The 10,161-nt window shown below is 35.4% G+C and overlaps 1 long non-coding RNA gene across 2 annotated transcripts; it reads right to left on the bottom strand.

Annotated features, from left to right (window-relative positions):
- Window positions 1–601: 601 nt before the first annotated feature.
- On the bottom strand, window positions 602–2,496 carry LOC121051293. 2 transcript variants are annotated; one of them, XR_005805457.1, is made up of 4 exons: window positions 2,368–2,496; window positions 1,570–1,638; window positions 1,062–1,173; window positions 602–737 (listed from the first exon to the last, which is right to left on the bottom strand). It is a non-coding gene; the product is annotated as an uncharacterized LOC121051293 (long non-coding RNA). The 2 variants fall into 2 exon arrangements; XR_005805456.1 differs by lacking the exon at window positions 2,368–2,496 and having other exon boundaries at window positions 1,570–1,667.
- Between the last annotated feature and the right edge of the window lie 7,665 nt (window positions 2,497–10,161).

Raw genomic sequence — 10,161 nt, 5'->3', positions numbered from 1 at the left:
GAACTAAGAGAAAGATTGAGTAAGTAGTTTATTTCTTGCATGCACTACACCATGAATCCTCATCCATAGCATTCGAAAAACGCTATGGTAGGATGTTATAGCGTTTACTAAAACGCTATGACTGCCGGAGCTATAACAGGTAAGAGACCTGTTATAGAGTTTTCCTAAACGCTATAATAAGCATGTGTATTCATAGTGTTACAGAAGCGCTATAGTCTCCCCTTTAATAGCACTTAACAAATGCTATTAGTTAGTTTTCAATAGCGTTTATTAATTGCTGACAAATGATATTTCATAGAACTTATGAAGTGCTGCAAGAGATCATAAACGCTATCATATTTTATTAGATAGCATTTAGGAAACGCTGCCATACATATTTCACAGCATTTTGTATTGATAATTGTACATTAATAGCAGTTTGCATAGATTATGACATGGTTGTTTATCACTAGCTTTTTACAAGTAGAAGATTTACAAATAAAAGCATCTACATAAACATGAATGACAATTGTCTGAAGAATATTTGGATTATATATAGCAGTTCCAAATACAAATGTGATCAAAATGTCTTAAAAACAGTCAAACTGCATAATCTGAATGAAATTAAGCATCAACGACAAGTACTACATTGTTTGAAACAAAGTGTTTTATATATATCTATACACAACTCGAAGCAATACCACATTAATCCATCGTTCTCCAATGTAGCATTTCAGCTCTCTTAGCATCTCTGTGAACTGTCAATAAAGAAAAAAAAAACAATCATATTAAAAGTTCATTCAAATAACCACTTGCAATTGTCAATAAGTTTACAGATTTGGCACATAGCTTAAATACATGTAATGTTCTTTAGATATTATTTTCTTGAGCCACATCAGTAGTGTTCCAAGTCATTTCAGATCAAGCCCAATTCCCAAATGTCAAAAGGTTGTCTAGGAAAGAACTCACCTAAGTATTTTAGTAATAGATTCACACATAAAGATTATAATGGTAAAACAATTATAGAAAAAATAAATAATAATACTTATAGTAATAGATAAATAAAAAATAAATTTTCTTACCAAAAGGTGAGGATGCATTGTCAACTTCCTCAGTATCTGCAATACACCCACACAGGTCATGCACGCTTCCTTATCATTTTCCTCCACTTGAATCAATCATCACAAGTTGATGCTATTATGCAAGCAAGTTCAAAAATCAAACAAGCACTAATAAGTTAATGAAATACAGAAAACTAAACAACATGAATTTTACTATATAAACTCAGTATCATTAAAGTAAATTATCACAATATAAGGTACACAAGCATAAAGAACTAAGAACTATCCCCCAATATTATCATGCATGCATATATGAAAACAAGTGAGACAATAATTAGCTGTTATATTTGTTGCACTAATATACGTAACAAATTTCCACTAAATCAAATCATTGCCAGGTAGGTAGGTACTCCCATAAGTATACTTATCATAACTGGAGAATTTAGTTCTCATAAAAATATGAATCTCAGTCAAGTCGAACAAATTTGACAAGTTGCTTGCTCTGATATAAGCAGAGAAAAATTCTTACGGGTTTTAGGCAGTCCTAAGCTGCTCCAGCATCAGATGAAATCAATAATTCTCCCAGATCAAGAAATGCCTGCATTATGTCAGATAAAAGGGGCAAAAGATATTTAAATTTTCCATTCTGGAACTTGCAGAAGATAAAGAAAAGAGAAGTAAATATATGCATTATTTTCTTGCATACAGAAAAGTAAAGATAGAAAAAGAAATGCAAGTTTGATATAATGGAAAAGTAATTAAAGAATCCAGTTAGAATTCAAAAACTAAGCCACTATGTATTTGATAGAAACAGAGACAACCAAAGAAAGATGGGTACGTTATTATCTGTTTCAGGTTATATCTATACTATATATTATATGCGACGATGCCTCATCCATATATGATATATGTTTACAGCTTCGGAGTTTTACTGCTGGAGATTGTGAGTAGCAAAAAGAACAATGTCTTTACTTCATGTACATCTCTCAGCCTTGATGAGCATGTAAGTTATGAAGGAATCAAAATCCAAATCAAATAAACCCATTTATATCACTAGGAGTGTAACAAACCCATTTATATCAGTAGCAAAAAGAACAATCTTTCAAAATCCAAATCAAACAAACACATATATACAAATCCAAATCCTACTGATCCAACACTCCAATTGAAGAAATTAAAATCAATAAATTTCATATTGATGTAACGAACCCCAATTGTAGAAATCCAAATCAAGCACAACAATTATTGATGCAACAATCCTAACACAATACAGTAATTAAAGAATAAGGCGGATCCCATAATAAGGCAGAGAAGGAAAAATACACACCTGAATTTTGGTTTCCCACCATTCAGCAAGATACTAAGTTGAAATAAAACTACAAGAACCAATAGCACACAGCATGTCCTTCAATCTACAAAGTTGTTCTAAACCATAAAAATAGAGAATTTGTCTAATAAAACTCTTCTGACCACCAAAACTCCCCATCGCAATCACAGAAAATCTCTATTAGCTGCAAGAAAGTGCCTAATAACTAGGGCTGGGTGTTTTGACCCGAAAAACAGGGCCGGACCGGTCCGGACCTCCTAGTTCTGGCCGGGCTTTGAGAAAAAAAAAATGAAAATTTGAGGCCCGGACCGTTTATGAATAAAACGGGCCGATCCCGGGCTTGGTATCTCTAATGCGTAAAATCCCGGATTACAGCCCGTATAAGCCATTAGGCTCATTACTGCCATATGTCCCTCTGTGATAGGTCATTTATTTGAGTATACCGTGAAATTGACCATAGGTGATCACAACCCCCACTTAGCTAAACGACCTCATCTCTCTCACTCTCTGCCTCTCTTTTCTTCAAACCCTCGTCTCTCTCACTCTCTGCTAGACCTGTAAATGGACCGGATTTTGATCCGGACCCACTCCAGATCCATGGCTATTGGACGGGTTTGGATCGAAAATTTTGATCCGTTGATCCGTTAATGATCCGAATCCGTTAACCCGTTTATTTAACAGATCAAATACGGATTTAGGTCGATCCGATCCGTTAATGATCCAGCCCGTTTTCTGTAATAATAAAATATTATTTTTTATTAATATAATATTATTTTTTTAAAATATAAAATATAAAATATAAAATATGAAGAATTTCTAATACAATTTTTTTGTAGAAATCTAAGGGACAGTCCATCACTCAAGATTCCAAGAAGCATTAAGAATTTTGATAATGTAATTCTACTTTTGGTGATACTTTTCATGTTGTTTTAATATTTTATTAATATTTTATGAGGTATCATGATATAAATTTAATATTACTATTTGAAATTTTAAAATATTTGAAATTATAAACGGGTCCGATTAGCGGATCGGGTATCCGTTAATCAAGCGGATACGGATTTGGATCGAGGTATCAATGATCCGCCGGGTTAACGGAGCGGGTTTGGATCAAAATTTTTTTTAAGTAAACGGGTTTGGATTTAGGTCGATCCGATCCAAATCCGGTCCATTTATAGGTCTACTCTCTACCTCTCTTTTCTTCGAACCCTAAAACGAGAAGTAAAACCCCTAATTTCAGATTTCCAATCCCATTTCAATTTCAGATTTCCAATTCTACTCGTTTAGCAGCTAGTACGACCTCATCTCTCTGCCTCTCTTTTTTTCGAACCCTAAAACGAGAAGTAAAACCCCCAATTTCAGATTTCCAATCCCTTTTTCCAATCCTAACCTGTTTCTAAAATCAAGCTTCGATCGGTTCGTGTATAGCCTTCTTTAGCCTTTTACGTTTGATATCTTGTTCGTTCTTGTTCGAAATGGCCACTTTTGGGAATCAGTTAGTGCTGGTGAATCCATCCACTGAGGGCAGTGCGGCGACTGGTGGCGGTGCGACAACTGATGGCAGTGAGACTGCTTCAAGCCAGGCGGAGACAGCGAAGAGAAAGAGGGAGGATTCGAGTCGGACTTGAAACAGCAGTTGAATGTGATTGTGATGGCTTATATTTGATTATTTATGGCTTTTTCTGGAAGTTTTTACTGCTTTTAAAGTTTTGTTAAGAAACAAATTAGCAGGAAAACATACTTTCAGGCTTTTTTCAAGAAATTCATTCTTGGCCCGAAAAGCCTGAAGGATCGGCCCGTTTGTTAACAGTCCCGGCCTTCCCGGTCCTCGGATGTTGAAAACTTAATATGGGCCCAGCCCGAACAGTTCGGGCTCGGTCCCTAGCCCAGTGAAATACGAAACGGGCTCGGCTCTTGCCCAGGCCTACTAATAATTAAGTGCAAGACAGAAATCTAACACAACCTGTGTCCAACTTCTATGGCAAGGCTTAAGCAATAGCACTGAGTAAAGCTCACATACCTTACTCCTTTTTGTGCAGTTATGGAGGAATCAGAGAAATTGGGTCCGTTTGATTCTATCTGCAGAGAAGAAGCATAACCCAGAAGACCCAAAGTCTGCGCAAAGGAAGGAGGCGAGGCCGGTGAGAATCCAGGAATTGGAGGACGTCAACAGCGACGAGCTAAAGAAGAAGGTGATTTGAGAGAAGAGCACCGAATAAGAGGAAGGAAGAGATGTGGAATGATAATGATAATGACCGCAAAGAGAGATGTTTGCCTCGCAATGGAGAAAATATAGGATTTAGCTGTTTTGAAGTAATTTTCAGAAAAGGAGGAGGACGAAATTGGCAGGAAGTCCAAATTTCATTAAACTGTACACTGTTGTTCCTCCGTGTTTTCCCGAAGCAGCTTTTAAAAGCTACAAATTGTAGCTTCTCAACTTTGGCTTTACAGAGAAGCAATTTCAACCAAAAGCAGGTTTTAAAGATTTTACCAAACACCATGCTATTGGCCCAAAAGCAGAAGCAGCCCCACAAGCACCTCAGGAATCAATCCCAAACTAAGCCTTAGCTTCATCTGAACTCGATTCGATCAAGGTACCATCAACGTTTCGCTTCACGATCTTTCTGCGTACTTTGAGCGATGGCTTTGAAGGCTCAACCTTTTGTTCTAACCCAGTTTCAGATGCTGTACCAAACCCTAGATCGGAGCGTCAATCATCACCGCCGCCCAAACCCTGAATCGAACTGAGAATTTGACTCCTTTGGCTATTGAACTCCTCCGGAAAATAGGAGGCGGCGAGCGTGATGGCATGGTCGAGAAGATCGAAAATGGAGGAGTTGTTTGCAGAGGCAAAGAAATCCCTCCAGTAATTCAGCGACTCTGTTTTCTGGATCGTCGCCATGGAAATGGACAAAGAAAACGGAGAAAAATGATCTAGCTAGTAATAGAGAATTGGGAAAGGGCAAACCGGAAACTTTGAGAGAAGTGGAGAACTGGACATTAGATGAGAAATAGACGGCATTTCCTTTTCTGAGTCGGAATTAGTTGTGATCCTTTTCCTTCTCTCACTTGGAATTGGGTTGTTCCTCGTCCGGATAGGCCAAGGAAAATTCGCGTCAAGTTTACGAGTTTATCCAACTGCCAACGATAACATTTGGGGCCCACCAGCAAGACCCCTAGATTTTTTTGAAACAAAGTAATAATAATAATTACTTTTCTTTTTGTGCAAGAATAATAATATTGATACAAAATTACATAGTAACACATGACTATTTGTTAAGTCATCTTTTGTCAATAACTTATATGTAATTTGTTATAATATTAATTGCTTTAGATATTCAAATTTAATTGCAAAGTACTTTGTTTTAATATAACTTGCCTCGGAACATGAGAAAAAGCACCAAACTGGGTGTTAGTGAAGCCTAACGAACATGAATTAAAATTGTAACACATCAAATTTGTCTAAATAAAAATTAAGCTATGAAGTCTCTTATCAATATAAATTTGTTTAAATAACATATTATTGCTATAGCAATGGGAAAAAAAATCAACAAGGGGCTATTTCGTCATCAATAACTATTACAATTTATTAACTAATTACTTGAATGAAATAACACCTAAAGACGATAATCTTGAAATAAGAACAAAACATAGAAAACTATAGTCCTAAATTGTACATGACGGTTCAACTATTGCGGCTTCATCACTAAACATACACTCTACGTACCTTCCATTGTCATTATTCACTAATCTAGTAATCTTGCCAGACTCGTACATTGTGGTGACGACTAGAATATTGACCCATTGAATATTGGTTATCATGAACCATTTGGCTCGACTTGCCTGTCTAGTGCAAAAATTTTCACTTGTTCCTTCTTTGCTTTCTCTGCCATCTTCTTCAATTTTATCTTTTCTCTTTCTATTTGTATCTGAATTTTTTTCGAGCATTGCCTTTGGTTGGTAATTGAGTTGGGCTCTGTATCATGGTGGTGCTCTTTTCCTTGTTGGACGACCAGAAACAACCGCACCAAGCTTGACTACTGTCTACTGGTGTTGCTACCAGCTAGTGGTGTTGGAAGAACCCATATGTTTTTTCCTTGTACGCTTTTCAAAACCCTTCTTGAGTTCCTTGAATTTTCTTTCGGATTTTAGAGAGATAGTGGCAAAGGTTTTGGGGTATATATAGAAGCTGATGCCAACAAGGAGTACTTCCTTTCCCATTTCTGATGTTCAAATTCTAAATCAAATAAAACGTATTTAAGAGGACCAATGACCAGTATATATATAGTAATATATATAGAGCTTGTAGCTGTTTTTCCTTTCCAGGATGCAAGAGGAATTTTAATTACACTAAGAGCAATCTTTTCAAAACATAATAGCTAGGAAAGATTTCTCCTAGTTTGAATGAGAAAAAGAGAAAACTTTAATCCATATCATAACAGGAAAGCTTGAACTATAAAGTTTTATTAACTCCATCGTTATGTTAACTGAACATAATTTTTTTTTTTTTTGTTGAAGACCTAAACATAATTGTTTTGTTTTGTATATTACTGGTAAGTAATAAACATAACTGGATATTTATTTTATATTCCTTGACTGGGTAATTTTTAATCCTTGTTAAACTATATCACTTTTCTTAATTTGATTTTTATACCTCACTCATTTCCATGAGCTTCACGATATTAGCTTTACAATTAGGAGAAATTCTTAGGTAAGGGCTTCCCTACCACGTGGCTATAGGGCAAGCCAATCAGAAGAAAAAACAAATTTCTCCCTTTTCTAAAACTGTCCCTGCTTTTTAAAAGTGAAATACCCAAAATACCCCATGTTGACCAATCAGGATATACGTAAAATTCTCTCTACAATTAGACCACAACTCGCCACCACTATTTTCAATTTGGTTAATTTCAATGGCCCACAAGAAGGGCAAAACAGATATTGTTACAATAAAGAGATTGAGAAAAAAAATCAGAGGACAATGTGGCCCAACAACGCCTGCACCTCTAACCCACCCGACCAGGAAATTTTTCCAAACCCCTACTTTAGGTTTTAGAGCAGGCAACATAGGTGTCCTCATCAGTTCCCGTCAACTCTCCACCACCAAGGATTGATTTAGTTCCTCAATCTCCATGTTTGATTCAGCTTCTAAAACCTAATTGGTAGACCAACCTCCAATGCAGCCCTTCGTGGATACAAAACCCTCCTCGGAAGAAGTGGGGGCGTTGAAGTCCAAGGAAGACAATACAGTCCAATCGAAGAGCGATGTAGTCAAGAATTGCTAGGAAATATCATCATCATTTGATCGAGCTCCTCTTTTGTTTTCGTTGCTCTGTCACATAAAGAGAGAGAAGAGTTAGAGCGAGTTTCAATTTCAGATTTCAACACCATCGAAATCGCAGCGACAACATTCTCCTTCATCTCGAAAGAGCTCGAATTGAGCAGCTTCATCAGCACCAAAACGATCCCCTGAGCAACCGTCCAGATGCTTAACCATCTGTTTTTTTTTTTTTCTTTTCCGTCCATATTTGTTTTCATTCTATTTGCTTTGCAGATTTGATTATGTTCCCTTTGTTTTTGATAAAGTAATCTGAGATTCACATCCAAAACCAATTAGCAATGGATGGAGTGGCCCAAACCCTTATAAACCCATAGGCAATGTCCCATTTTTCCCATGTGGGATGTATATATTCTCAACACGCCCCCGCATGTGTGGCGAATTTTCAAGCCATACACGTGGACAACTTTGGGTGACATGGAGCTCGTGTGGCCATAAGGCATGCACACGTGGGTAACCCGCTTTGATACCATGATAAAGTAATCTGGGGTTCACATCCAATACCAATTGGCAATAGATGGAGTGGCCCAAACTCTTATAAACCCATAGGCAAGGTCCCATTTTTCCCATATCGGATGTATATATTCTCAACAGTTTTGCCATTCGATTTGGTTTGTGATTCAAGCCAATTTGAAACCAAGACATTCAAGTGAGCTTCCTCAAAATTGGGGGCCCAATTTTCAGTCATATAACAGAAATAGCTAAACTGTTGTATCTTGTAGCCCAAATTTCATTATTTCGAGAAGGAATTATGACTTGAGAATGGAGGGAAATCTGCGGCTAAATTTTGGAAGATGTAGTCAACAGACTGTACTTAATTGTGTTATCCAATGCATTTGTGAGAAAAAAAGTTATCAATGTGCTGACATTCACACAATAGAATATTACTAATAACGTTGCACAATAGAGTTCACTTGAACAGACAACAGTCAACCTTTGTTCCTTTATTTGATGAGTGTTGTGTGATTACATTTTTTGTATCAGTGCTTGCGTATTGAGCATGGAAGAGAAAAATATTAAAATAACACCAGGTTTATTATTTGAACATGGTTTCTAACATGTACAATTATATATATTGAGCATGACTATCATATACATTCCTTTCTCCTAGAGTCCTAGAACTTCGTGAATATATCTAGCAATATTTGAGCATTTAGGGAGGCAAAATCTTGTTAACCATCGATAGCATACTTTCAGCCTTATTTTAATAACAACATTTAACGAGATGAGCCTAAACATAATATTAATGTTACTCAAGAAGCATACATAAGACCACGTTTAGGCTTATTATAAAGGGTGCGGCTATTGCCATCCTATAATTTTCTTTATTCACCCTACTTACTCATTACACCCTACATTTTAATTTCAATTATTAGATTTACTTATCTAACACATTTCTCTTTCTAGGAATATCCTCCATCATATGACATATCAAATTAAAAAGAAATTTTGTTGAACGAAAATTTCCCATATAACTTATATCAATTAAAAAGACGTAATAAAATATATTAAAGTTTCCTAATAAAATCATAATTTGATTTACTTCCATTTTTTTATTTTTTCCATTCAGTTTCAATGTTCGTTTATTTCAATCCATATTAAAAAAATTAGTAAGTGCTACTATGAGCAATGAAGAAAATATTGATTTTTTTTGTGTTTTAAATTTTTTACTTTCGGTGTTCATAAAGGTATTAAAAAGATTTTGATGAAGTTAACACTAATAGTTTTGTGAATTAAATAACGAATTAACGATGAGGGCACAAGAAAAAGATAAAAAAGAAAATTATAATAAATTGAAATTTGGATGGAGAAGATGAAGATTAATGTTATCAGAAGAGAAATTAACTAGTTTTGTATTTAGTTAGTTATGTATTTAGTTTTCCTTACATATTTGAATTTTAGAAAATTAGTGTACTTATTAGTCATTTTGCATTTGGGTAATATAGTCTTTCAATAATTTAAATATTTGTAGGGTGAACAAACAAAATGGTAGGGTGGCAATAGCCGCACCCTATTATAAAACAATCTAATAGTAAAAGATATTAATAGATTTAGAGGAACACAAACTGTTCATCATGAGATTTGGAATGATAGCCATGCCATCTCAACCCACGCTTAATAACGGTTTAGTGTTTTCATAATGCGGTGTCTATTATAACAGAGCCTGATGGGATTAACTCAAACACTTACTTGATGCGATCCAAAAATCACTTTTGACACCCAAAGTAAATATCATTAAATCAGTTTACACAAGAAAATATTTATCGACTTTCTTATTGATCTCGACAATTTCCTGAACCTGAAAAATAATTATTAAAAATATATTGAAATTTTCTGGGACCTCACATAGAGATATTTAATGGAAAAAAAAAAAACAAATTACAAATTACTTAATGATAAAAATCTCTGAGAAGTGTTTGAGCTCAACCAAATTGCTCGATGAAGTAAAATTTTCTCAT

Source organism: Rosa chinensis, chromosome 1 (assembly GCF_002994745.2).
Source record: "Rosa chinensis cultivar Old Blush chromosome 1, RchiOBHm-V2, whole genome shotgun sequence".
Taxonomy (NCBI): Eukaryota; Viridiplantae; Streptophyta; class Magnoliopsida; order Rosales; family Rosaceae; genus Rosa; species Rosa chinensis.
Note: the sequence above shows the minus strand (reverse complement) of the source record. Positions and strands in the feature narration are given on the sequence as shown.